Source organism: Cricetulus griseus (assembly GCF_003668045.3).
Source record: "Cricetulus griseus strain 17A/GY chromosome 1 unlocalized genomic scaffold, alternate assembly CriGri-PICRH-1.0 chr1_1, whole genome shotgun sequence".
In the NCBI taxonomy this organism is placed as follows: domain Eukaryota; kingdom Metazoa; phylum Chordata; class Mammalia; order Rodentia; family Cricetidae; genus Cricetulus; species Cricetulus griseus.
The window spans coordinates 109,872,152-109,898,283 of NW_023276807.1; positions in this window are offsets into that span (position 1 = coordinate 109,872,152).

Consider the following 26,132-nt stretch of genomic DNA (forward strand, 5'->3'; position numbering starts at 1 on the left):
CCGGCTGGCTAGGTCGCTCTGTAAGTAAGGCTTTTCCCTATTAAATACCCTTATATCTCTACCTGACCCCTTATTGGTAATTTCCCAAGTAGGCATGGCTACAGCTTCCCCTACAAACCACATAGTGTGATACCTCTGCCTACTCCTATACTCGTTAACACCAAGCTGCTAGAAAATTTAGATAAGTAACACAAGCTTCATAGATAAGGTATTTTGATGATAAGTAAACTGATAAATAATTTATTTGATATGAATATATTTGATAATCAAGATTTATAAATTCCCAAGGTCTACTCAGATTCACAGTAATATTTGTTCACTTAAAGCTTTAGCTATTTGGATAAACTAAGCCATACAAAAAACTGCAATATTCTATAATGGAGTGTCTGATACCCTGAGTAAGTCATTTTCCCAAGGTCAAACATTTATACAAAAGCCCCCATTCCCTCAGGGACTTGAAGAAAGTTCCTGTTTGCTAATAAATGAGTCATTCTTATCTCTGATAAGAGGAACTTAAGATCTTCCATTAACACATGACTGGGGTACCTATTAATTTATCAAGGTCAATGCTAGCTTCCTTAAACTCTGATCACAAGTCACACCCCTACTCACACTTCCCCTTTATCCATTTAATTCTATGTACAATTAGAGTATAAAAAGTATAGCCTTTTTTCAATGAAATAGCAGTTATCCTGACTCACACTCAGATTGCGTCAGTCTCCTTTCCTTCTCCAACTCCAGACTTCCTCTTTGACTCCTGAACTCCTCTGGAGCTGGACTCTGACATATCAGAGGCTCAGTGATGTATGTTGCCTATGTTGCCTATTGGGAAGAGTCCTTTAGAAAGAGAAATGTTAACTCAGTGTGCAGTTCTATAAAGCCAGGAACTATTTTAAAAGAAAGTAAAAATCAAAAGATCCATCAGGTCAAGATAATGCAAAGCCATTCACAGAGCTTCTGATATTTGCTCAAATGTATTTTTCTTGCAGTGTCATTGTAATTTTGCAAAGTCTAGAGGCTAAGCATATTACATGGTATTAGAAGAGCCAGGCCACTTCAGAAAGTTGAAGGCAAGAATCCTCCCTTGTTTCTTTCCAGCTCCTGGTGGCTGCTCCTTGGAGGGTGACTACACTTCTCTAGTTTCTGCCTCCAGCTTCATTAGCTTGACTTCCTCCAGTGTATGTTTCTTCTTTAATTTTTTTCTCTTCCTACAAGGCACTGGTTGTGCTAGTCATCATCCCATAACTGTAGCTGCTTGAGATATTTAACTTTTAAATAAAGAGGTTTGTTTTGGCTTATACCCTTAATAACAAATAAGTCCATGTATAATCTTCCCCATTGTTTGGGTCCTGAGTACGGCAGCTCATCACATCAGAAGAATATGAGGCAGAGAAAAAAAAAGGAAGAACTCACCTAATGACTAGCAAACAAGATAGTGAGGGGGAGGCCATGGTCCTGTCTCTTTCAAGGACATGCTTCTAAAAATATCCTGTTAGAGACCAACTCTTACAGCATCAATGCCATCTGAAATACTTACCATTAGCACTCAAGCTTTAATTTACAGCCTGGAGATATATATCAATGTAGATCACTTGTCTCACATACTCAAGACACTGGGTTAAATCTCCAGAACAGAAAAAAAATCATAAAATTAATCATGGGAGTCAATGGTCATTATCACCTCAAGGTTCATTGGTTACAATGACCGAGATTCTATTTCTTAATACTAAGTTACATTCATTAATACTGGTTGGTTATTGTTTTAGCATAAAGAGATCCAGTTAACTTACAATAGCTGCAAAAAATATGTACAACAGTAGATCTACTAATTTTTAAAAAAGTCTGGAAATAAATGAGACATTGTCTTTCAGTCTAAATCAACTCAGCAATGGAAAATACTTTGTTATCTATGGAGAGGCAGGAGAAAAATGGAATCAGGAATTCTAACAAAAAGGGACACTTTAATATTAATTTATTCACTACATGGAGACACTGAGCATGGAGATAACTCATTATGAATCAAGAGATAAAACAATCCCCTCTGAGGCAACCCTGTAGAACCTAAATCTAGAAAGAGAAGCAGACATGTGGCAACAGAAAGTATGTGGGGGTGAAGAATATTCTGGGAAGACGAACCAGTGTGGGTAAATGTGTAAGGTTGTATGAAGGCAAGGAAACTCCTTCAATTATCAACAATGGCAGACTCTTTGGACCTTTCTTATTCCAAATTCCATTTTCCTCCCACTCTGTTACTGTAGAGAAGGAGTGAGTGGAAACCATAGCCCTGAATGTTTATTTTCTGATTGGATATCTCCTTACCTGTTGTTTCTTTATTGATCCCCAAAGGCCTTGGGGTTTACTGAAATGCACAAGGTGGAAGAAATGATTAATGTGTCCCAGACTAAGGCACTCGTGGTGAGGATGCCTGCCTCCTCACAGAGATGCTATTGTTCCTGTAGGAGACTGTGCCTCACCCTCTCACACCCCAGCCGGGGCTTCCCTAAGCAGAGTGTTTATGTGTTGAGTGCAACACTCCATGGACTCCAGGGTCTAATGGGGTGTGAGAGGGAACCTGGGGTTTTTCATCTTGTTTTCAGCTGTACAAACACCCTACACCTTCCTCCTGTACTCAGGGTCTAGGCTCAAGCCTGCTAATATCCCAGGCTGTAAGGCATCAGCAGGGATTCCACAAGTGGAAAAGGGGGGACCCAGTGCTTTCCACCCTAATGCCAAACACATTCACAGTGTTTATTTTCTTAGCTCCCACCTAAACTCTGAGATAAACATGTGGATGCTGGCTGATACTTTAAGGACTCTTCACTTGCTTTATCTGAAGGGACCAGGGAGAGTCCAGAACTGCCCAAGCAAATAGAATCTGCTTCCTAAAAGAATATAAAAAAGCAAAGATTGTTATTTTCCACTTATTATACATTTGGGATTTTTTCTATTTTATGGCTATATTTCAGATGATAATTTTTAATAAGTGGATTTGCTTAGAAGTTTTTTTGTGCTGATTAAAAAGTCCCTTCTCCTGGAAAAAAAAGGACATTAAAAGGGAAAGAGTCACAGTGGAAAGAAACAAGCATATGCAGTATCTATCAACTGTGATGAACACTTACCATGGCATCTCTCTTCATTCCCATATCAAGGGAGATAAACGTTATTATCCCCTTGCCACAGGTAGAACATACACACACATACACACACACACACACACACACACACACGCGCGCGCGCGCGCGCGCGCGCGCGCATGCATGCATGAGAGCACGAGAGAGAGAGAGAGAGAGAGAGAGAGAGAGAGAGAGAGGAGAAAGAGATTATACTATGCTTTTTGCTTTACTCCTTCTTGCCCTGAAGCTTGTGCTTTCTTTCTTAACTACAATTATTTAGAAAGAAGGAGCAGTCAAGAGAATAGAGATGAGAAGAGAAGTAGGGGGAAAGGGGAAGAGGAGGAGAGAGAAGAATTTTTAAGAAGAAAAAGGAAAGGAAGGAAGGAAAAAAAGCAGGAAGGAAGGAAAGAAGGAAGGAAGGAAGGAAGGAAGGAAGGAAGGAAGGAAGGAAGGAAGGAAGGAAAGAAGGAAGGAATTGGGGCCATCATGATTCATGAGTATAATCCTAGCACTCAGGAGACTGGAGGATTGCCACAAGTTCAAAGCCAGTCTGACCTACACTGAATTCTATAGTTCTGGACCATCCTGTCTCACTCAAAGAAGAACAACATAAAGAACAAAGAAGAGCGTGAAGGGTTTAATGCAACTATCAAAGATGTAAGTTCTTGTGTGTGATTACATGTATGTCAGAGCGTTATGCCTTCATGAACTGTGAGTTATGTCACATACCACTACCATTTACTATTTGTGTCTTAAAAAAAACCGCATCTTTTTTTTTTTTAGAATGAGCCAGGAGTTTGTATCAGAGGGGATGGCTTGAATTCCATACTCTGCTACTTAATATTAAATTTTATTTTACAATAACCTTTGCTTAGTTGGATTGATGAGAAATCCATGTTGTATTTTCTTCTCACTATCTCATCAAGTCTTTCATGGCAACTTTTACCTGCTATTGTGAAATTGCAGGTAGCTTCTTGGCAACTTGAGTTGATATTTACTTGTGTATTATTGTTGGTAGATCTGTGGACACAAGAAGTTGATCTAACAAGCACTTGGTTCAGAACCATGGTCATGTCAAGTTTACTCCATGAATCCTGGTGTAGAAGAATTAACATGAGATACTACTTAAAAATTATCTTGCAGCTAATAGTCTGATCCTTCATATCCTTCCTATCATCCAAAAGCATTTACATGGGAGAACTAAAAAGTAAAAGGTGATGGATAGACACCTAAAATGTGACCCATATTTTCTCATTTCTGGTATTTGCATCATTATGTGAATAAGCCATTCTTTTGAGTGTGACAAAGCCCCATCCATGACTTTAAAAAAAAAAATCGATACAGTGTTCAAGAGTGACTGCTGCCACTGCTTTCAATATTTTGCCTTATATCAGACTTTGCACTACCATTGGACTTCCTTGAAACTATTTGTATGTGACTTTCAAGCTTTAAGTAGCCAACTCAAGATGCCCATATGGTATAGGAATGAAGGTGACTTCCAGCTGGCAGGAAGAAATAAGCAGGACTACCAGCCTTACATAAGTAAGGAAATGAATACTATCAACAACTCTACCCAAGGGAAAGAAAATCCCCCCAAATTATATGTGCATATGTTCTCAGTGGAGCCCTCTTTCCTGCTGTGATTGTTGAAAGATCATCTTGCCAGGTTCTGCTATACTACATTACTGAATTATATTTTCACTTGATTGCCTGACATTCCAAGACCTATGTCACACACTATGATTGTAGAACTGCCCAAATGGTTTTGTATTAGTTGTATTAGTTGATTTATAATTTAGATAAAGCCTCCAAGTCTTGGAACAGCAATGTCTTTGCAAATTCTCATTGCTAGGATCCCTCCTTGCAAAGCATTCACTTTGAATGTGTATCTCTGAGATTGGAAATGGGCTAGCACTAGAACAGCTATCTAATGACTATGCCTTTGAAACTTTTCACAGATGATTTTCAGTTTGGGGGTCTTAACTGAAATTCAAAGTTGAGCAAATCTTGTTGTTTTACTGTTTTTTCCCTAATATGTACTTTGGGACAGAGTGCTTTTCCTCTCAACATGGGTCACATTAGCTACACAATGAGAATAATGTCCATGTTTGCCTGTCTGTGTTGTTAGGAGAGCAGTTGAGAAAATGATACTATCAACAGCAAGTGTTGCAACAGTCTCTTTGGTCCCAGAAGAAGGGTCTTGGATTGATGCAAACCCTTGGATTGATGCAACAAAGGAAGTCAAAACTTAGATGCAAAAAGCAGACAACCCTGAGGTCAAACCTTATGTCTATTATTTTCCAAATTTGCAATTTTGTACAATTCAGAATCTGTGCTATGATTTTCTCATCTATAAAACAGAGAAGATAATGGTACTGTTCTGGTCAACTGTGATTCTTAACTGAGAAAATACATGCAACTGCTTAGCTAGTGCCTGCCAAGTATAAAGCCCTTGGCAGCAATAACTGCTGTTAATGTGAACATGACAGTTTTGTTCCATGGATGAAACAAGCTACATTTTAGGATATTTTATATAAAATGATGATTCTCATTATTTATGATTTAAACATGATTTTATGAGAAAACTTTTCATGAATAAACTGGTCATTCCAAAAACAAAAACAATTTAGCCAATGTATGACATTATTCCCATAACTATTGAAAGATTCATAGAGAGGGTGAGTCATTGGCTTCAATTGTGGACCCACTGATGACATCATCAGGCTTAAAATGATAGTTATAAACTGATATCTATATAGTGGGCCATGATTAAATAAAATGGGTCATAAAACAAAATCTAAAGTCATGAACCTAAGACAGAGACTGGTAGGGAGCAAGGATGATAGGGTTATGAGGGTGTTAAGACAAGATGGAGGAGATAAATAATCTGAATGTATTATATACATATATGAAAATATCAAAGAACAAGCTTAACAGGAAATGACATTTGAAAATTAGTGTAGTATGTAACTGAATGGTCCCACATCAATGCATATATAGGCATCTCTAACTGAACACATTGGGATGCAAATAAAGGAAGGAGAAGGAAGGAAGGAAGGAAGGAAGGAAGGAAAGAAGGAAAGAAGGAAGATAGGTAAGGAAGGAATGAAGGAGGAAGTAAGGAAAGGAAGGAGTTGGGAGGTGATTTGTTGGAGGTATTGGAGGTAGCCAGAGAAGAACAAGGGGATGTTTATGGTCCTAATACACTGTATACATTTATGAAATACTTGAAGAATAAAATTTTAAAAATAGATTTACAAGTAAGGGACCAATAAAGTACAAAGTACAAATAAGTATAAAGATGTATAATTTATGGAAAGGATATTTGATGTCTGTTTGCATAAGTCAGCCAAACATGACCAAAATATATTGCCACATGGTTTTTCACTGGGTATGACTCCATATCTTACCAATTTCAGTTCTGTGTGATAATTTTTTTGTACACTCTGAGGATGTGTCTTTGCCAAAGTGCCTTCTGATTGGTTTAATAAAGAGCTAAATGGTCAATAGCTAGGCAGGAGGTATAGGTGGGAGGTTCAGGAACAGTGAGGACTCTAGGAAGAAGAGAGGTAGAGAATCCAGCCAGATGAGGAAAAAGTTGGACACATGGAATGAGACAGAAGTAAAAGCCACATAGGAAAACATAGATAATTCAAAATATGGGCTAATTTAAGTTATAAGAGCTAGTTATGAACAAGACTAAGCTATAGGCAAAGCTTTCATAATTGACAAAAATTCTTCATGTCATTACATAGGAGCTGCCTGGTAAGACAGAGAAAGACTCACTACATTTTAGACTTTTCTTCTGAGAAAGAAAAATGACTCACTCTGGAATAGCATAAAAAAACCCACTGTTCTCAAAGTATAGTTTGCCTACAAGTGGACACTTTCCTACTATCTAAGCACACAAGCATAAGGGAACATTTTCAGAAAAGTCCCATACTCCAAATGATTAATGTCAACAAAAAACTTTAATACCACTTTCTTTTCATTGTGTGATTTTTTTTTTTGTAAGGAGAAAGCAATGAATAAATACAAATTTGGAACATTAGCTACTATTTTAGATTCTGGCCACATCTCATTTACAAGAACTTTCAATTCATCCAACTGTACTTTGGTTTGAGTATGTCTTAGCATTACTAATGTGTGATTTTATTTTTTAAGAGAAGACCCAATTTTATAACCCAGACTTGCCTAGAACTCTCTAGCTTATGCTTTCCTTCAACTCAGGGTTATCCTTCTGCCGAAGACTTTCAAGAGCTAATGTAAACAGCGGTAAGTACAAGCTACAACTATCTATTCATAAATTAGAATTGTTCAAAAATGGATATGATTAGCTCTATTATATATTTTTAAAGTTTATCCCAAGATCTGTAGCAAGAATACACAATCACATTGGTGGTTGGATCCATCACTCCATCAGACTTCAGTATTACCAAGGTTGGCACAATGTAATGGTGACCTTTATTTAGCTATGACAAAACACCTTAGGCTTCCAACTTAAGAGGAACAACTGTTTGTCTACTCGGCAACAAAGCAAATCTCAACTGATACAAAGAAAATGGAATAACTCCCTATATCTTATCGGATCACCATGGTTTAAAATTAGAATTCAACAAAAAGACAAATATGCAGAAATCCTACAAACTCATAGAAATTGAACATTGCTCAATCGCATCACTCTTGGGTCAAGGAAGGAATAAAGAAAGAAATTAAAGGCTTCCTAGAATTCAATGAAAATGAAGGCAGAACATACCCAAACTTATGGGACACTTTGGAGGCAGTGCTATGAGGAAAGTTCATAGCACTAAGTACCCACATAAAGAAACTGGAGAATAGTCACTCTAGAGAATTAACAGCACACCTGAAAGCTCTAAAACAAAAAGAAGCAAATTCAACCAGGAGAAGTAGATGCCAGGAAATTTTAAAATTGAGGACTGAAATCAATAAAGTAGAAAAAAAAGAAAACAATACAAAGAATCAATGAAACAAAGAGTTGGTGGGGGAGCATGGAAGGATGGGAGGGAGGAAGAACTGGGATTGGCATGTAAAATAATGTTTTTTAACTTAAACAAAATTTTTTTTAAAAAATGTAGCAACTGCCTTAGTACCCAGGAACTACACTGTGTTTTCTCACCTCTTGAATAATCTGTAATTTGTAACCATCTATGAACAAATTCACCCAGTAGATAACATTAGCAATGAGCTATATCAAGTGTACAGACCTGTATAGCTGATCATTAAGTGGTGTCTTCAGTTGGGACCCAACAGTCCATCATTGGAGCAGAATAGCTTACCCAGTATCTCAAAGCACAAACTATTAGCAGCACAACCCAGAATTCTAAACTAGTATGCTATAGTGGCAAGGCAGAAACACTGCGTTAAATATGTTGAGTCATCATATTTATGTTTGATTTTAAGATTCATGGACCCCTCTATAATGTCTTCTAAAGTAGAATAGAAGGATCCTGTTTCCCACTAGATCACACTTGAAGTAACACACATTTTAGAAGTAACAATCAAATCTCTCCAAAACAGCTTTCACTTTAATTGATTCCAAGGTAATTTATATTTTGGAAATTTCGTTTTTGGATGACTTGGAAATAATAGTCCCACAAAAGTATATTCTTCAATAAACAACTCAAATTCTGAAAAGAGAAAAATAATCCTTTGGTAAAGTGCTTAGAAGGAATGTGTTTAATTATTGAATCTATTATATAATTTTTTCTTAATGAAAAAATTTAGAATGGAGCAAGGGCATTGTATACTACCTGTATCTCAAGTTTGAGCCCATATGAATTCCTAAGAAAATCCAATGACTGTGTTTCAGAATCATTTGCACTTCATTCTGAGATTTTTTTGATGTTCTGCAGTTTTATACTTTTATACAATAAAATTTAGTTGTTTTCACCCCCATTCTTTACTCCTCCCTTCCCTATGGGAACCCTTCTCATAAATTCCCCTCACTTATTTCATGTTTCTTTTTGTGTAGCTCAAGGAATTTAATTAGGTTTTATTGACTACAAGAATTGGAACTTATAAGAGGCTACACCACAGAAGAATGCAAACCTGTTTCCTGAATACTATTAACTGCTGATGGCCCCTAAGTGAGAGTGTGGTGGGTTGAAAAACAATGGCCCCCAAAGGGAGTGGCACTATCAGAAGTATAGACTTGAAGTAGATGTGACCTTGTTGGAGAGTATATGTCTTTGTGGAGGTGGGCTTTGAGGTCTCTTATGCTCAATCTTCCCTCAGTATGACACTCAGATCCTTTCCCATTGTCTGCAAGATGTAGGAATCTCAGCTATTTCTCCAGCACCATACCTGCCTGCACACTGCTATGCTCCCTGCTGTGATGATAATGGACTGAACCTCTGAACTGTAAGCAAGCCACCACAATTAACTGTTTTCCTTTATAGGAGTTTCTGTGGTCATGATGTCTCTTCATAATAACAAGTCCCCTAAAACAGGGTTACTGCCTCATGGCTGTGTTACTCTCTCCATGACAAAATATTGAGGGTTCCAAAATTATGCAAGTCTTGTGAAGAACACACAGATTCTATGAGGTCATGAGTGCAACTATGTCATGTCTAGATGTCTCTTTCTGTGTATCCCCCTATCTCTGCCCCTTACATTCTCTGATGCCCTTTTTTCCCTTGATGTTTCCTGTGCCTTGTAGCAGCTGCTCCATGCCATTACTACTATTGTTCAATGTTTAAAAGGATTTTTTAAAAAGTATGTTTGGATCACACCTACTTAAGTAATAGAACCCAATCTAATATGTTCATCACAGGCTAATGTCCAAGTCCATCATGGATTTGGCAGAATGTGTCATCATCTCAGATACCCATCACATGAAGTGTGGAAAAGTGGACTCAAGGATGATTCAAGGGATATAAAGTAAGTCTTTTAGAAAGTTAATTTTGATGCAGGGAGATTGGTTTGTTGGTAAAAGTACTAACCACAAAATTCTGATGACCAGAATGCAATCCCTAACACATGTAAAAAAAAACAAAACAGATATGTTTATGCACTTCTGTAACCTTAGCACTCCTATGTGGGAGACAGGAATTCACCAGAATCCTTCAGGCTAACTAGACTGCGGTATGAAGCACCGAAGCACAGATCTGGCTTAGCAAAGAGGAAGGTGAGAATTTATACCTGAAAAGTAGCCCTCTGACTTCCACAAGCATGCCATGTTCACAGCTGCATGCATGTGTGCACCTGCACACAATTAATTTGATTTAAATTAAAAACAACTAAGTAGGTGGAAAAATAAAATATCTCAAAAAACCCCCACATGTTCACTTGTCATTAACGAAATGGAAGATTGACTATTATATTGTTGAATGGGACAAGGTGTGAATTCGATTTCTTCAATATATGAAAATAACTAATGTCTGTACTCTAGAAAAATCAAGTTTGACACCCAATAGGAGGAGAAACTAATTCAAACTCAGCACAGTGTTAGGGAGCTAGTCCACATACACCTGAATCCCACAACTGTGTTGTGTGTTTCAACATGATATCTTGTGTCCCAATGCTACCTTCTAATGCCTGTTCCACAGCATATGATTATTCTGAAGCCCATTCCCTCCAAATCACCATATAGTAAAACTAAGCTATTCAGTGAAGACACAAAGAGAACCTACAAGAAGCTTCTGGGAGACAAACTTTCTGGTTGTTATGTATTGAATTCAGTGTTCAGCAGTTCACAAGTCACACCAGCACACTTGGCCATTGACAACTGCATTCCTTTCCTCAAGTTGGAGTCAAAGCTGACAGTGATAATGTAATCATTGACTTCTTCAAATTCAAAACACACCCTAAAACTCTTATTCATATTCACTTAACTTTCATGTTTCCAAAGTGTTAGAATTCATCTTAACGTAGCTATCTATAGGTTGTTGCTAAAAGCATCTCAAAGGTTGTATCTTCTTTTCCCTACATTCTAATGTTACATTGCATCAGATGAAAAACTTCTAAGATGCCATATTCTGAGAATGTGAAGATTGCTTTGCCCTCCTCTCCCTTCTTCTTCTCTGATAATTATCTAATTGCATTTCTGGCCAGTGTGAGTGCCATTCTTAGGAGGGTCCACTCTCATTTTGCATTAAAATGAGATACTCCAAAGTACTGCGTGATGCTGTCCACCAAGGTGCCAGCTCTATCCACAGGCATGTTCACTCCTCCCCAAAATAACTCCATACCTGTTAAGAGCCCCTTTGATGCTTTTTATAATCTTATCTGTGCAATCAAGAAAATGATTTAATTGTTTATGACATTTTTATGAAAAACCAAATGTTTTCTCATTCTGGGCCTATAAAAATGGAATCACATAATATATGGCAGTTTTGTACCTGACTTTTAATGTTTCCAAGATTCATATACACTGTAGCATGGACGAATATGTCATCCTTCTTATGGCCAAATAATACTCCACTCTATGGACACACCAATTTTCATTTGTTGAATCATAAGGAAAAATTAAAGTAATTGCTAGAAGGTCTTTCAAAGAGGCTGAATTTTTTTTGAAATTTTATCATCAATGGTGTTTATCATAAGTGGAATGATGACAGTTTATTTTCCTTACTACATAATAAAAATATTAACTAACTCAATTATACATCAAGCTTTTCTTTTGGTCTTTAAATATTCTGTCACATTTTATAAATCCTATTTCTATGTTGTGTGATTAGCTCCCTCTTGCTTGACATGATTTTTGTATTTAGCATAATTCTCTTTTTAATATTTTGATTGGTTGGGGCTTAAAATATTAATCAATAGTCTAAAATACTTGAAAATTATCTTTTTTTAATTGAATTTGTGGCACTCTTATTTTAGAAAAAAGTCAATCAGTATATTTTTAATGGACATGAAGTCCTTAGGAAGCTATGGATTAAATATTATTAATCATAAAGATTTATGTGACTTTGGGAGCCTATTCCACATAGAGGAATACTCCCTGAGCCTAGACACAAGGTCCTAGGCCCTATCCCAAAGGATATGACAGACTCTAAAGACCCCCTATGGAAGGCTTCACCCTCCCTGGGGAGCAGAAAGGGTATGGGATAGGTAGAGTTTTAGTTGGGGGGAAGCAGGGGAGGAGGGGAGGCAGAGGGAACTTGGATTGACATGTAAAATAATCTTGTTTCCAAATAAAAAATGGATGTCGCGACCACCCTTGACCAGTAAGAATGACGCAACAATGAGGAATCTTCTTCCCACAGTTTATTCAGGAACCTTGATTTACAGGGAGTGGCCCAGAACCCTGGAAGGCAGGGCTTAATATATCCAGCAACTACCAATCATCTACGCCCAGGTGGCACACTAGGATAGGTTGTCACCAAGCAGATTTAGAAGGATACGGTGGCCTCTCTCCTAATAAGGAGTTGTTTCACTCGACGTCAGGCTGGCGGAAGGCGGTGCCATCTTGTAGGCGTGGTACTCTGCAGCTCCCAACAGTTCCCCCTTTTTTGTTTTAAAATTATAGGAGTAGCAGTATCTATCTGTTGTTAGATTTCAGTCATCTCTGTCTTAGGTTCAACCCCAGTGTCCCTATCTTACCTGTCAAAGAGTCACTGTGTCGCCCTCACAGGCTCATGTCTTAGGTCGACCCTTGACCAGCAAGAAAGATGCCACACCGAGGAATCTTCTTCAAACACAGTTTAATCGGGAACCTCTTTGCTTTGTACAATGTATAATGGCGGCGGCCCCGGGCCGAGGGAGACGGGGCTTGATATAGTCTACATCTACCAATCACCTAACCCTACGTGGCACGCCAGGATAGGTTGTCTCCAAGCAGAATTAAGAGGATACATGACCTTTACCATATTTGGAGTTGTTTACCACAGAGAGCGCTCGCCGTCGGGCTGGCGGAGGGCGGAAACTGGCGCCATCTTTTGGGTGCGGTTTTCTGCAGCTCCCTACAGAAGGGAACACATGTATGCTTATTCACTCAGCAAAAAGGTAGGTGCCCGTCATTGAGCATGACTGATTCAGATCATTCACTCAGCAAAGGCGAGACAGACACCTATTTGTCTGTCAGCATGGATAACCATGCTTGAGGGGATTGTCCTGCTTCCACAGAAAGCATAACCCCCACCCCAGCCCATTCCTTAACTAAACTAAAGGCTTGCTTAAGAGTAGTTAAGAGGGTATTAACAGTGGGCAGGTACAGGCGTGTAGCATTCACGGCAACAATCTGTTGTGTTAAGGTATCTGTCAGGTTCTTGAACTGTTGACTCTAATTTCCCTGAAGGTAGGCACTCAGCTGCCAACTCAGGTTGCTGTTCTCCGTGAAATTGTTGGCTATCCTGGAGGTGATACATAAAGAAGAAAAGGAATGAATGCATCCTATGGAAGTTAAGGTTACTAAATCATCCACATGCTCGTGTAACAGGTCCACTCTTTGGTTCACAGTTAGAATGCCAGCTCTTAAGTGGCCATCAATAGATTTTAAGGTAGTTAATGCTGTGGCCTTTTTTTCTACAACATCATTGACTGTCTCAGCTGTTTGGACCTGTGCAGCCATGGCAACGGCAGCAGTCGTAGCCGCTGCTGCAGAAAGGGTTATGGCAGTAACCAATGCTGCAGTTATGCCAAAATCCCGTTTGGTGCTATTGATTTCCGTAATGGGAAATGTTCCTGTATCCACTTTAACCGGAATAGGAACATACATAGGAACAGGCAAGGGAATTGGCCACGCTTTCGCTATGGCCCACAGGATTTGTTCCCTAGCCTGGATTAGCCACGGAGTTGTCAAGGTCAGCAGCAGGATCAATATCGGAGGCTTCATCTTGTTTGTTGCACTGCCTCGTTAGTCTCTCTGGAATCCACACCGGATCTTGCTGATCCTGGGGAAAAACACAAACAGAACCTCTCTCCCATGCTAACACTGGGTCCGATCCATGCCACAGACCCATAAGGATATCTTTCCATCTTACGTAGCCTTTCTGAGCAGGTGCCTATCGGCAGCAGAAAGGCCTTGAGAATCCAAATTCAAAAAATTCAGAGTAAAGAGAGCCAAGGATAGTTGTTTCTTTGGTGTTCTACCATGGCCTATTCCCCCTTTTTGTTTTAATAAACATTCTTTCAGTGTGTGATGAGCTCTTTTGACTATTCCTTGTCCTTGGGGATTATAAGGTAGGCCAAGGTTTAATTGGACCTCCATTTGCTTACAGAAGGAGGTAAAAGATTGAGCTGTATAAGCATGGCCATTATCAGTTTTTAATTGCTGAGGTTTTCCCCAGGCAGCCCATGCCTCAAGGCAATGTCCAATGACATTTTGAGCCTTTTCCCCATTCATAGGTGTGGCACCCCATAGGTGCGTACCGACTCTACCAGAGCTTTAACTAATTTAAAGTCAATTGGCTCATAATATCTCTGTTGGTTACCATCCATAAAAACTGGATAAGCCAGTGGTCGGGCAATCTGAAACTCAGTGTGAACGGTGCGCCACACTTCCGGACAGAAGGTAGAACAACCAGGAACTCTTACTTCCTCTTGTGAGCAGTAGGGGGGAGGAGCAGTAGGGTGGTGCCCTTGCTTTACAGTCGCCATTTTAGGGCATTGTTTTTCTGGTACTTTTAAGGAATGTTTTTCCATGAGCTCAATAATCTCCCTCTCCTCACCCTCCGTGAGGTCCTCATCCTCATATATATCCTCCCCTGATTCTGAATCCTCTCCTGCTTCTTTTAACTCCCTCCTTAACTCTCCCAGAGAAGGATAGACTCGCTTCTTATTCCCTTTCCGTTTTTCCTTTCCAGCCTCACTGTCTGATCTTTCTTCTTGAAGCATTTCAAGGGCAGCTTGTCCATTCGCTATAGCTTTCTTATTTCCCTCTTGATCCTCTAGACAGCTGCGTACTAGTCGCCATACCGGCCAAACACACGGCTTCAACGATCCTTGTTCCCAGGCAAAATCCAGGTCTTTCCCTAACTTATCCCAACTAGCCACCGAGAGATTGCCCAAAACCGAGAACCAGGTGCAATGGCTTCACATTCATTCAGGAACCTCTGCAACATGCCTTTAGTTAACTTTAATTTCCTAGAATTAAACAGCTCTTGAAGAGTCAGAAAAATTGGATGTAACTGTGATGATACCATTGTGCTTTTGTTAATTCTACTCTTTTAGTTTGTGCACTCCGGAGGTGTGCAAGTTGGATAACACCACCAAAAAACAAAAGCCCACACTGCAATGTTAAAGAGCAACCAAATCACCATTATAATAGTGGGGTCCATTCACTTTACTCTCACTCTGCAAGTTAAAGCAGGAGCGAGGCCTTTTACTTTCAGTTCGCTTCGGCTGCGAACAGTCTTGCTCCTATCCGGAGACCTTATTGCCTCTTTCCCGAGGTCCTTATTGCTCCTTACTTATTGCCGCATTCACCGAGGACCTTATTGTCCCACTTACCTGGGAACTTACCGGCGCCGACCCGACTGTGAGAAGTTCTGATTCCCCGTATGGGCCACCACTTGTCTCGACCACCCTTGACCAGTAAGAACGACACAACACCGAGGAATCTTCTTCCCACAGTTTATTCAGGAACCTTGATTTACAGGGAGTGGCCCGGAACCCAGGAAGGCAGGGCTTAATATATCCAGCAACTACCAATCATCTATGCCCAGGTGGCACACTAGGATAGGTTGTCACCAAGCAGATTTAGAAGGATACGGTGGCCTCTCTCCTAATAAGGAGTTGTTTCACTCGCCGTCGGGCTGGCAGAAGGCGGAAACCGGTGCCATCTTGTAGGCACGGTACTCTGCAGCTCCCAACAATGGAGAGAAAAAAGATTTCTGTTTCCATTTGTCCATCATATTTACCATTTGTCTCATATACTTTTAGAAAATATAAAGGAGACAACTCTTATCCCTTAAGGGAACAGAAAGACTGGAGTATAGAGTTTGGTGGGATTAGATTAAAAAAAACCAGTCACTCATATAGAAGAAATAATTTAGAAGTCTGAGTTTGAAAATCCCATCTCATGTCTCTGAAGTCATTTGCACATGTGTTCAGACTTTGTGCTGTTTAATATATTTACAGATGTGTCAATTTTACAATGAGTCTCCATATAGATGAGAGATAGATTTTTGGTAAAAATCAATCTACTGATGATAGATTTTTTATTAATGAATCTCAATTTGATTCAAAATGAAAACTTGTGCTTTGTTTTTAGATTTTTCTACCTTACTTTGATTGCATTTTAAACAAATACTAAGTTTGCTTTTAATCCATTCCAGAAATGAATACCCATTGCCATAAAATTTTTCATGATCATGTGAGGTTTGTTACTTATGTTCTGTGCTGCTATTACGTGCTCTTCTGTTTTATTTCCTTTGGCTTTGTGTAATTTATGGATAAAGCTTTGCAGAGGACTTTGAATTTAATTTGTAGCCTATTGTGCATGTTGAACCAGATTTAGAAAAGTCAAGTAAAAACTTTATTTTGTTTTAAATTTATAATCTCCTAAAATTTATAGGCTGTGAAGACAGTTACTGGAGATACGCATCAAATATATTTATTTCAAAGTACTAGCCATTTGGGAATGAAGGGACCACAATCAGAATTTCCCATGAAAGTACTGAGTGATGCTCTTAAAAGAGGCATTTTCATGGCAATTTTATACTGTGTGTGTCTTGTGGTGACTTGCTATCAGTCTGGATACTTTATGAAGGTTTTCAGAGAGATCTTGGGTGGTCATCTCACATTTCCTACCATCACCTTATTTCTTAGTTCTCAGCAAAGTTTATCTGTGCATTTGGAATTTAATATAAGATTTTTCACTAACAAAAGTGAATTGGCAGAAATAATAGGATGGACAACAAATGCAAAATAATCACAACTGCCAGTCAGGTGGTGGTGGCGCACGCCTGAATACCAGCACTTGGAAGACAGAGGCAGTTGGATCTCTGTGAGTTCCAGACCAGCCTGATCTACAATAATGAGTTACAGGACAGGTTCCAAAAGTCACAGAGAAGTCTCAAAAAACCAGCCCTCCCCCTCGATAATGGTGATGATGATGATGATGATGATGATGATGATACTCACTACTGCCTAGAACTGCATTCCCAGGGTATCTAATGCCCTCTCCTGGCCACCAATGGCAACCACATGCATATGGCATATATGTAGACACTATTAAAATCACATGGATAAAATAAACCTAGTTTTATTGAGATTTTTTCACTTATTTTACATCCCAGCCACAGTTTCCCCTCCCTTCTCTCCTCCACCTCCCCTCTGAATCCCCAATCCATTCTTCATCTGTTTCTGTTCAAAAAGAGGCAGGCTACCCATGGGTGTCAACAAAGCATGAGATATCAAGTTGAGGTAGCTTATTTAAAAAACAAAAATAGAAAAGAGTAGGGCAAAATTAAAAAGTGGGGTACAGAACTAAATAGACAATTATCAATAGAGGAATCTAAAATGGGTGAAAGACACATGAGAAAGTGTTAAACATCCTTAGTCATCAGGGAAATGCAAATCAAAACAACTCTGAGATACAATCTTACTCCTGTCAGAATGGCTAAAATCAAAACCACCAATGACAGTTTATGCTAGAGAGGATGTGGAGAAAGGGGAACACTTCTCCATTGCTGGTGGGAGTGCCAACTTGTACAGCCACTTTGGAAATCAGTATGGCAACTCTTCAAAATAAAAACTGGGAATCAGTCTACCACAAAATCTAGCAATTCCACTCCTAGGCATATACCCAAAAGAAACACATTCATACAACAAAGACATCTGTTCAGCGAAGTTCATAGCAGCACTATTTGTAATAGCCAGAAACTGGAAGCAGCCTAGATGCCCCTCTACTGAAGAATAGATAGAGAAAAATGTGGTACATTTGCACAATGGAGTACTACTCAGTGGGGAAAAAAAAAACAAAAAACAATGGAATCTTGAAATTCGCAGGAAAATGGATAGAACTTGAAGAAACCATTCTGAGGGAGGTAACCCGATCACAAAAAGATAAACATGGAATGTACTCACTCATATGTGGATTTTAGATATAGAGTAAAGGATTACCAGCCTAAAATCCACACTGTCAGAGAAACTAGTAAACAAGGAGGACCCTAAAAGAGACAAACATTGTCCCCTGGAGAAGGGGAAAGGGTCATGATCCCCTGAGCAAATTGAGAGCATGGGAAGAGGAGGAGGGAGCTATGAGAATGAGAAGGGAAGAAGAGGAAGGATGTAGAGGTCATGAGGGAGCAGAAAGTTTGAGTCAGGTGAAGAATAGAAGAAAGGCTATGTGATAGGTAGGGTTTTAGTTGGGGGTGGTAGGGGAAGACAGGAAGGAGAAGGGAACTGGGATTGTCATGGAAATCAATCTTGATTCTAATTCACATCAAAAATGAAAAAAAGAAGAGTAGGGCAATGGCAGAGCACACCTTTAATTCTAGCACTCAGGAAGCAGAAGGACATGGATCTTCTGGGTTCTCTGTGAGTTCGAGACCAGCCTGGTCTTCAGAGCAAGTTCCATGACAGCCAGATCTGTTACACAGAGAGTCCCTTTCTTGAAAAGACCAAAAGAAAAAAGAAAGAAAAAAGAAAGAAAGAAAGAAAGAAAGAAAGAAAGAAAGAAAGAAAGAAAGAAAGAAGGGTAGGGAGGGAGACAAAGAGACAGAGAGAGAAAGAGAGAAAGAAAAGAGAGTGAGTATAAAGTGATAAACTACTCTGACCACAAAAATTACTCCTTTGTAATTTTTCCTGGTTTGTTTGTAGTTTGATTGTCTCCTCTAGCACAATAAAAAGAAAGATTTATCTTTTAAACTAGCCAGCTGAAAACAGCTTGGAACAGTAAATAAATATGATTAAAACCACTGAGTACTTTTGCTGATTTTGTTTTAATTTTGAATTAATTTATCATTGTCTTTAGCCCTATTTCCCAAACTTAGAATTTTTTTTTGAGCAAGTTGTCTTATTTCTGTCTCCCGTTATGGGGTAGTTCATACTGCTTATATGCTGTATGCTAATCTTTTAAACAGGGTGGGGGGTGAGTAGGTTACAGAGGGTCCTAGGCAAGGAATGACCCCATTGGATAGGAAAGATTCCTAGGGCTCTGTGGTGTACAGCACCTGGTCAGATGATAGTCTTTAAGTGGCATGATCAAGTCAAGTGTCCAACCTCCTGCATCCCAACCTTTAGACTCTTACCTGTCTTATGAATCTGAACCTTTAGAACAGGATGGATAGGTTTTAATTTTTTTACCCACTTTTGTATGCTGTGCTGAAGGATGTAAGTAGGGGACAAATTTTAAAATATTGATGATGACAATCAGTGAGTAGGTGACAACCTAAAGCCCAGGAACCAATGCCCATTCATAACAGCAGGCTCGTGTTATTCCTGGCACTGGCACTGACTCTGAATGTAAATACACATCCAAGCTGGTATTTCATTACTTTAAGTATTTGTTTTAGGGTGTTTTGTGTATGTCAGTGGTGTGTAGGGAAAGAGAAAGATTAAAAAGACATGTCTTGTTATAACATATTTTTTAAAAGTTCTACATTTCTTCAGCATAGTTTATTTTTGGTTCCTTTCTCAGCATGCCATCCTGACAATTTGGAGAGAGAAAAATATCTAACAGACAAGACTTCTTTGACACAAACTCTTACATGCATAACCTATCTGACCCAAGCTGACTAAACTTCAATCCTGGCTTCATTTCATTGCAGCCATATGACTTTGTCAACTGCAGTAACATTTGGGGTCCATTTTCTTATCTGCAAATGAACTGTTGAAAATTTTAAGGACAACAATGGTACCTCCTTCACCAGGGTGTCAATGTAATAAAAACTGTCAAGAATGCCTGTCATATTTTAAACACTGTATCCTTTAGCTGTCTGGAACAAATCTACTTCAAAACTCTGATTTAAAGACGACAACCTAATAAAGTTTATCTCTAAAAATAAATGGTAGTTATAAAGGTCTGGGGGAATGAAGAAGGAGAGCATAGACGCTGACAAAAAGTCACAGTTTCAGTTCAGTAGACAGAATACATGGAGGAGATCTGTCTTACAATGTGGGATGTATCATTAACATATTGCAATTTTGAAAAATAGGAGATAGGGGGCTGGACACACAACCAACAGTTAAGAAAGCTCAATGCCCTTCATAGGAAATTCAGTTCTCAGGACCCTCATGGGGCAGCTCACAATCCCATGTAACTACAATTCCAAGAGATCTAATGCCCTTCTATGTTCTCCATAGGTACCTGCATACATATCAAATTCACAAAGAGAGATACCCACACAAACATACAGATAATAATTAATCTTTTAAAAATAAAAAGTAGAAAGTCGATGTATGTGGAGTGAACAACCAGCAGTCAATAGGGCAAAGGTGTCTTTGTTCGGATACACCAGCCAAGCACAGGCCAAGCATGCCAGGGCAGCAAGGCTAGAGCAAGCAGGAGGGAGCAGGGAGATGGGCAAGGAGAAGGGATGATCCATATGTCAGAGGTCCCTTAAGAAGCCTTCCTATGTCACCTTAGACTTCCCCTCACCACGCCACCACAGGCATGTTCTGGCACACCTGTCAGGGCTACTAGGAGGCAGAGCTACAGTGTCTCCCTACAGATGTAAACTGCTTTCACAACAAAAAATGATAACCATCTGTTCTTTTAAATTCTTGTCAATTTGACACATTCAGTATCACCAATAAAGATGGAACTTCAACTGAGAAATACCTTTATTGGATTGACTGGTATGCAAGTTTGTGGGGGAGTGGGGTTGATTAATGATTGTTGTGGTGCCACCTGGACAGGTGATCCTGAGTGGTATAAGAAAGAAAGTTGAACAAAATTGTAGAGACATCCAGCACACTCCATTTTTAAAAAAACAAAAAACGAAAACAACAACAACAAAAAAAAGTAAAAAACAAAATCCCAGAAGACAGCACAGTTCTGTTACTCTTGTGGTACTTGGCACCACTTTTTTTTTTTTAATTAGTTTCCCAGTCATCATCTGGGAGGAAACCATTCTGAGCAACATCATTAAAAACAGCTCTGATAAAGCATGGTCACTACTGTGTATCATAAAGCAGGTCCACATATGAGTGAGTACATATCATGTTTGTCTTTTTGTGATTGGGTTACCTCGCTCAAAATGGTTTCTTTGAGTTCCATCCATTTTCCTGCAAATTTCAAGATTCCGTTGTTTTTTTCTGCTGAATAGTACTCCATTGTATAAATGTATCACATTTTCTCTATCCATTCTTCGGTTGAGGGGCATCTAGGCTGCTTCCAGTTTCTGGCTATTACAAATAATGCTGCTATGAACATGGTTGAACATATGTCCTTGTTATATGAATGTGCTTCTTTTGGGTATATGCCTAGGAGTGGAATTGCTGGATCTTGTGGTAGACTCATTCCCATTTTCTTGAGGAGTCGCCATACTGATTTCCAAAGTGGCTGTACAAGTTGCACTCCCACCAGCAGTGGAGGAGTGTTCCTCTTTCTCCGAATCCTCTCCAGCATAAACTGTCATTGGTATTTTTGATTTTAGCCATTCTGTCAGGAGTAAGATGGGTATCTCAAAGTTGTTTTGATTTGCATTTCCCTGATGACTAACGATGTTTAACACTTTCTCATGTGTCTTTCACCCATTTTAGATTCCTCTATTGAGAATTGTCTATTTAGTTCTGTACCCCATTTTTTAATCGAATTGTTTGGTGTTTGGGGGACTAGCTTCTTGAGATCTTTGTATATTTTGGAGATCAGCCCTCTGTCAGATGTGGGGTTGGTGAATATCTTTTCCCAGTCTGTGGGCTGCCGTTTTGTCTTGCCGACTGTCTCCTTTGCCTTACAGAAGCTTCTCAGTTTCAGGAGGTCCCAGTTATCAATTGTTGACCTCAGTATCTGTGCTACTGATGTAATGTTCAGGAAGTGGTCTCCTGATTAATTCAAGGGTATTTCCCACTTTGTTTTCTAATAGGTTCAATGTAGCTGGATTTATGTTGAGATCTTTGATCCATTTTGACTTAAGTTTTGTGCAAGGCGATAAGCTTGGGTCTAAATGCAGTCATCTACATGTCTGCAGCCAGTTATGCCAGCACCATTTGTTGAAGATGTTCTCTTTGTTCCAGTGTATATATTTGGATTGTTTGTCAAAAATCAGGTGTTCATAGGTGTGTGGGGTAATATCTGGGTTTTCAATTCTATTCCATTGGTCTACCAGTCTATTTTTGTGACAGTACCAAGCTGTTTTCAGGACTATAGCTCTGTAATAGAGCTTAAAGTCAGGGATGGTGATGCCTCCAGAAGTTCCTTTATTGTATAGGGATATTTTGGCTATCCTGGGTCTTTTGTTTCTCCATATAACATTGAGAATTGTTCTTTCAAGGTCTGTGAAGAATTGTGTTGGAATTTGATGGGGATTGCATTGAATCTGTAGATTGCTTTTGACAAGATTGCCATTTTTACTATGTTGATCCTGCCTATCCAAGAGCATGGGAGATCTTTCCATTTTGGGGTATCTTCTTTAATGTCTTTTTTTAGAGACTCAAAATTCTTATGGTACAGGTCTTTCACTTTTTTGGTTAGTGTTACTCCAAGGTATTTTATGTTGTTTGTGGCAATTATAAAGGGTGATGCTTCTCTGATTTCTTTTTCCACCAATGTGTCATCTGTATATAGTAGGGCTACAGATTTTTTTGAGTTAATCTTGTATCCTGCCACTGTGCTGAAGGTGTTTATCAGCTGTAGGAGGTCCCTGGTTAAGTTTTTTGGATCACTTATGTAGACCATCATATCATCTGCAAATAGTGAGAGTTTGACTTCTTCCTTTCTGATTTGTATTCTCTTGATCTCCTTTTGTTGTCTTATTGCTCTAGCTAGAACTTCAAGGACAATATTGAAGAGGTATGAGAGAGTGGACAGCTTGCCTTGTACCTGATTTTAGAGGAATTGCATTGAGTTTCTCTCCATTTAATTTGATGTTGGCTGTTGGCTTGGTGTATATTGCTTTTATTATGTTGAGGTATGTTCCTATTATCCTTGATTTCTCCAGGACCTTTATCATGAAGGATGTTGGATTTTGTCAAAGGCTTTTTTGGCATCTTGCTGCTATTGATGCATAACATATTGCCATTATTGCTCTTTTATATAAATTAAATATATACATATATAGAAGCTCATTGAAATTCAAATATGTGATGAATCCAAGGTGTTTCAGTTAGTGCTCACCTGTGCATGCAAATTTGATTTTATCTTTAGTAAGCAGTAAAGTTATATGCTTGCCAAAAAAATAAGTGACACACTGTAAGACAAATGTCACATAATTTCAATTTTATATGTAACCTAGAAATGATGAACTTATGGGAACAGAGAGCAGAATTATGGCTATTAGGCTTAATGTGGGACTTTTAACAATGGGGAAAGGATTGGTTTAAGGATATAAAACTGCAGTTGGACAAGAGGCATGGACTCTGTGAAGTCTTGAGGTTTACTGAGAGCATGATAAATATGGTTGATAACAATATGCTATATTTTAAAAGTTGTGAGATAGTATACTTTAAGTGTTCTCAAAACAAAAATGATGAATATGTGTGATATTACATGTTAATTGGTTTAATTTAGCCATGCCATTGTGAACATACTGTATTCTGTATCATAATTTTGCATGACTTTATTTATGAGCTAAATAAATAAAAAGGAAAGAACGTTTAGCAAGCCATTGAAATCAAGCCAGCAAACCGTGTTTCTGCATGGCCTCTAATTCAGCTACTGCCTTCAGGTTCCTACCTTGAGTTTTTGCCCTCACTTCCCTGAACTATGGACTTCGACCTATAAAAATACAGTTATTTCTTTCCTCTCCAATTTGTCTTTGTTCATGGTCTTTATTATAGCAACAGAAAGCAACTGGGACAGTATTTTTAGAAAAGAATATGTTCATGACCTAAAGTTGTTCATACTACAATCAATGGACACTTCAAAATATGATTCTACATGACAGATCCATAAAATATTAACTTTCAATTTTAAAATAATTAACAATGATCCATTTGCTAATTTAAAAACTAGCATTATTATTATTTACAAATGTAGGGTATGTATAGTGGCTGATTATTGTTCTGAACACAACAAAATGACTGTTGACTTTGACTGAACACATTTTTTATGTTAGTCAAGATTTCTATTGCCATGTAAAAACATGAGCAAAACTAACTTCAGAGTAATGAGTTTATTTCACTTTTCAGCTTGTAATTCACCTTTCAGGGAAGTCAGGTCAGGAGTCAAGGTAGGAACCTGGAGGCAGAAACTGTGAAAGAAAGATACTTACTGTATTGCTCACCATGATTTGCTTAGCCTAATTTCTTATAACATCCAGGACCACCTGCCCAAGCACCAGTTCTAGTGAGGTGGGCCCAAACACATCAGTTGTTAGTCAGGAAAATGTGCTGTAGATTGGCCTATAGGCAGATCTTATGGAACATTTTCTCAAGAGAGAAAATGACTTGAGTCTGTATTTAGTTGACATAATTGTGAAGTCTGTATTGAATTTAAAGGTTGGGTTAGGCTTTCTCTAATGTGGGTTGATGTGACCACTTAGCCAAGGAAGCTCTGCTCATGTCTTTCAGCCTCCTTTCAGTACTGGCCAGCACAGAAAGTCCATCTCAAGGAAATGGTAGAGGACAAATATAAGCAGGCTTCAAAGTCAGATATTTGTCACAACTCTTCTTGGTTCCTTTCCTCAAATATCAATCTATTCAGAGAAATCCCCAATGCAAAGGAGAAGGAAAGAAATGTGTTCTGTAAGAAACTTCCCTTAGGATTTACATGTAGATACAGGAAATATAACAGTTTGGGATGAATATTACTGCACACTATCAACTGTCCACCACTCACTATCATTTTATTCCCAAGTCTTAACACAGAAAATATTGTGTGTGTCCCCAGGCTATCAAATGATACTGCTTCTACAGTGAGTGTGCTAATACTTGGTATTAGTTCCCTCCCACCCCACACATCTTTCTTTTGGATTGAGTAATTTCTGTTACTTCTAGGCTTACAGAAAATTCTTCTATTATTGTACTACTGAGTTTCTACCTTTTCAGAAGCAAGTTTTCATTAATGTATTTATGGGTTTTGCTTCTTCACTTGAAAGGCCTTATTTATTCATGAAAGTTATTCTTTCCTTTATTTTTTGAGCATTTCATTATTTTAAGGTGTATTTTATTGTATGTCTGAGTGTGTGTGTGTGTGTGTGTGTGTGTGTGTGTGTGTGTGTGTGTGTGTGTGTGCATCACAGATGTGTACATTTCTGAGGAGGCCAGAAAAAAGCATTGACTCTTGTAGATGTGGAGTTGTAAAAATTGTAAGCTGCCCACTTTGATGCTAGAAACCACACTCTGGTCCTCTGGAAGATCATCAGGCTCTCTCAATTGCTGATCCATATTTCCAGGCCTATATTTTTATTTTAAGAACATATTGAAGGTTAGGTATATGGTTTACTGGTGAAAGCATTTGCTGTATAGGTGTGAAGTTCAGAGTTCAGATCCTTAAAACCCAATTAAATGCTGGGTAAGCTTGATAATGTACATATATGTGGATATCCAAGGTTGATGAGAGGAGTCATTTCAATTGATTCACACCTTATATATTGAGGCACAGTCTCACAATTGAAATCAGAGTGTGCATACTTGACTACTCCAGCCAGCTTCCTTCAGAGAGCTCCTGTCTTCTATGTACCAAGTTTATACATGTGTTCTGAAGAACACACATGAACAAATACATACATATGAAAGAAAATAAAGCCATGTATATAATATATTCTTTATGTTCTAGATATAATATCTGTGTGTTTAAAATTTGTTTCTTTTGACTGACCTTTTTCCATATGAATAAGAATTTATTGTTTCTGTATTACTCCATTCACTCTTTCAATTTTCTGTCTTAACAATTCAGATCCTATTGTATGTCTACTTTCTATCTTCTTATATGATTCTGATGATTTATTTCTAATAATCATCTAATAATCATTTGTGTGAAACCAAATGGAAATCTTTGTATGTTCC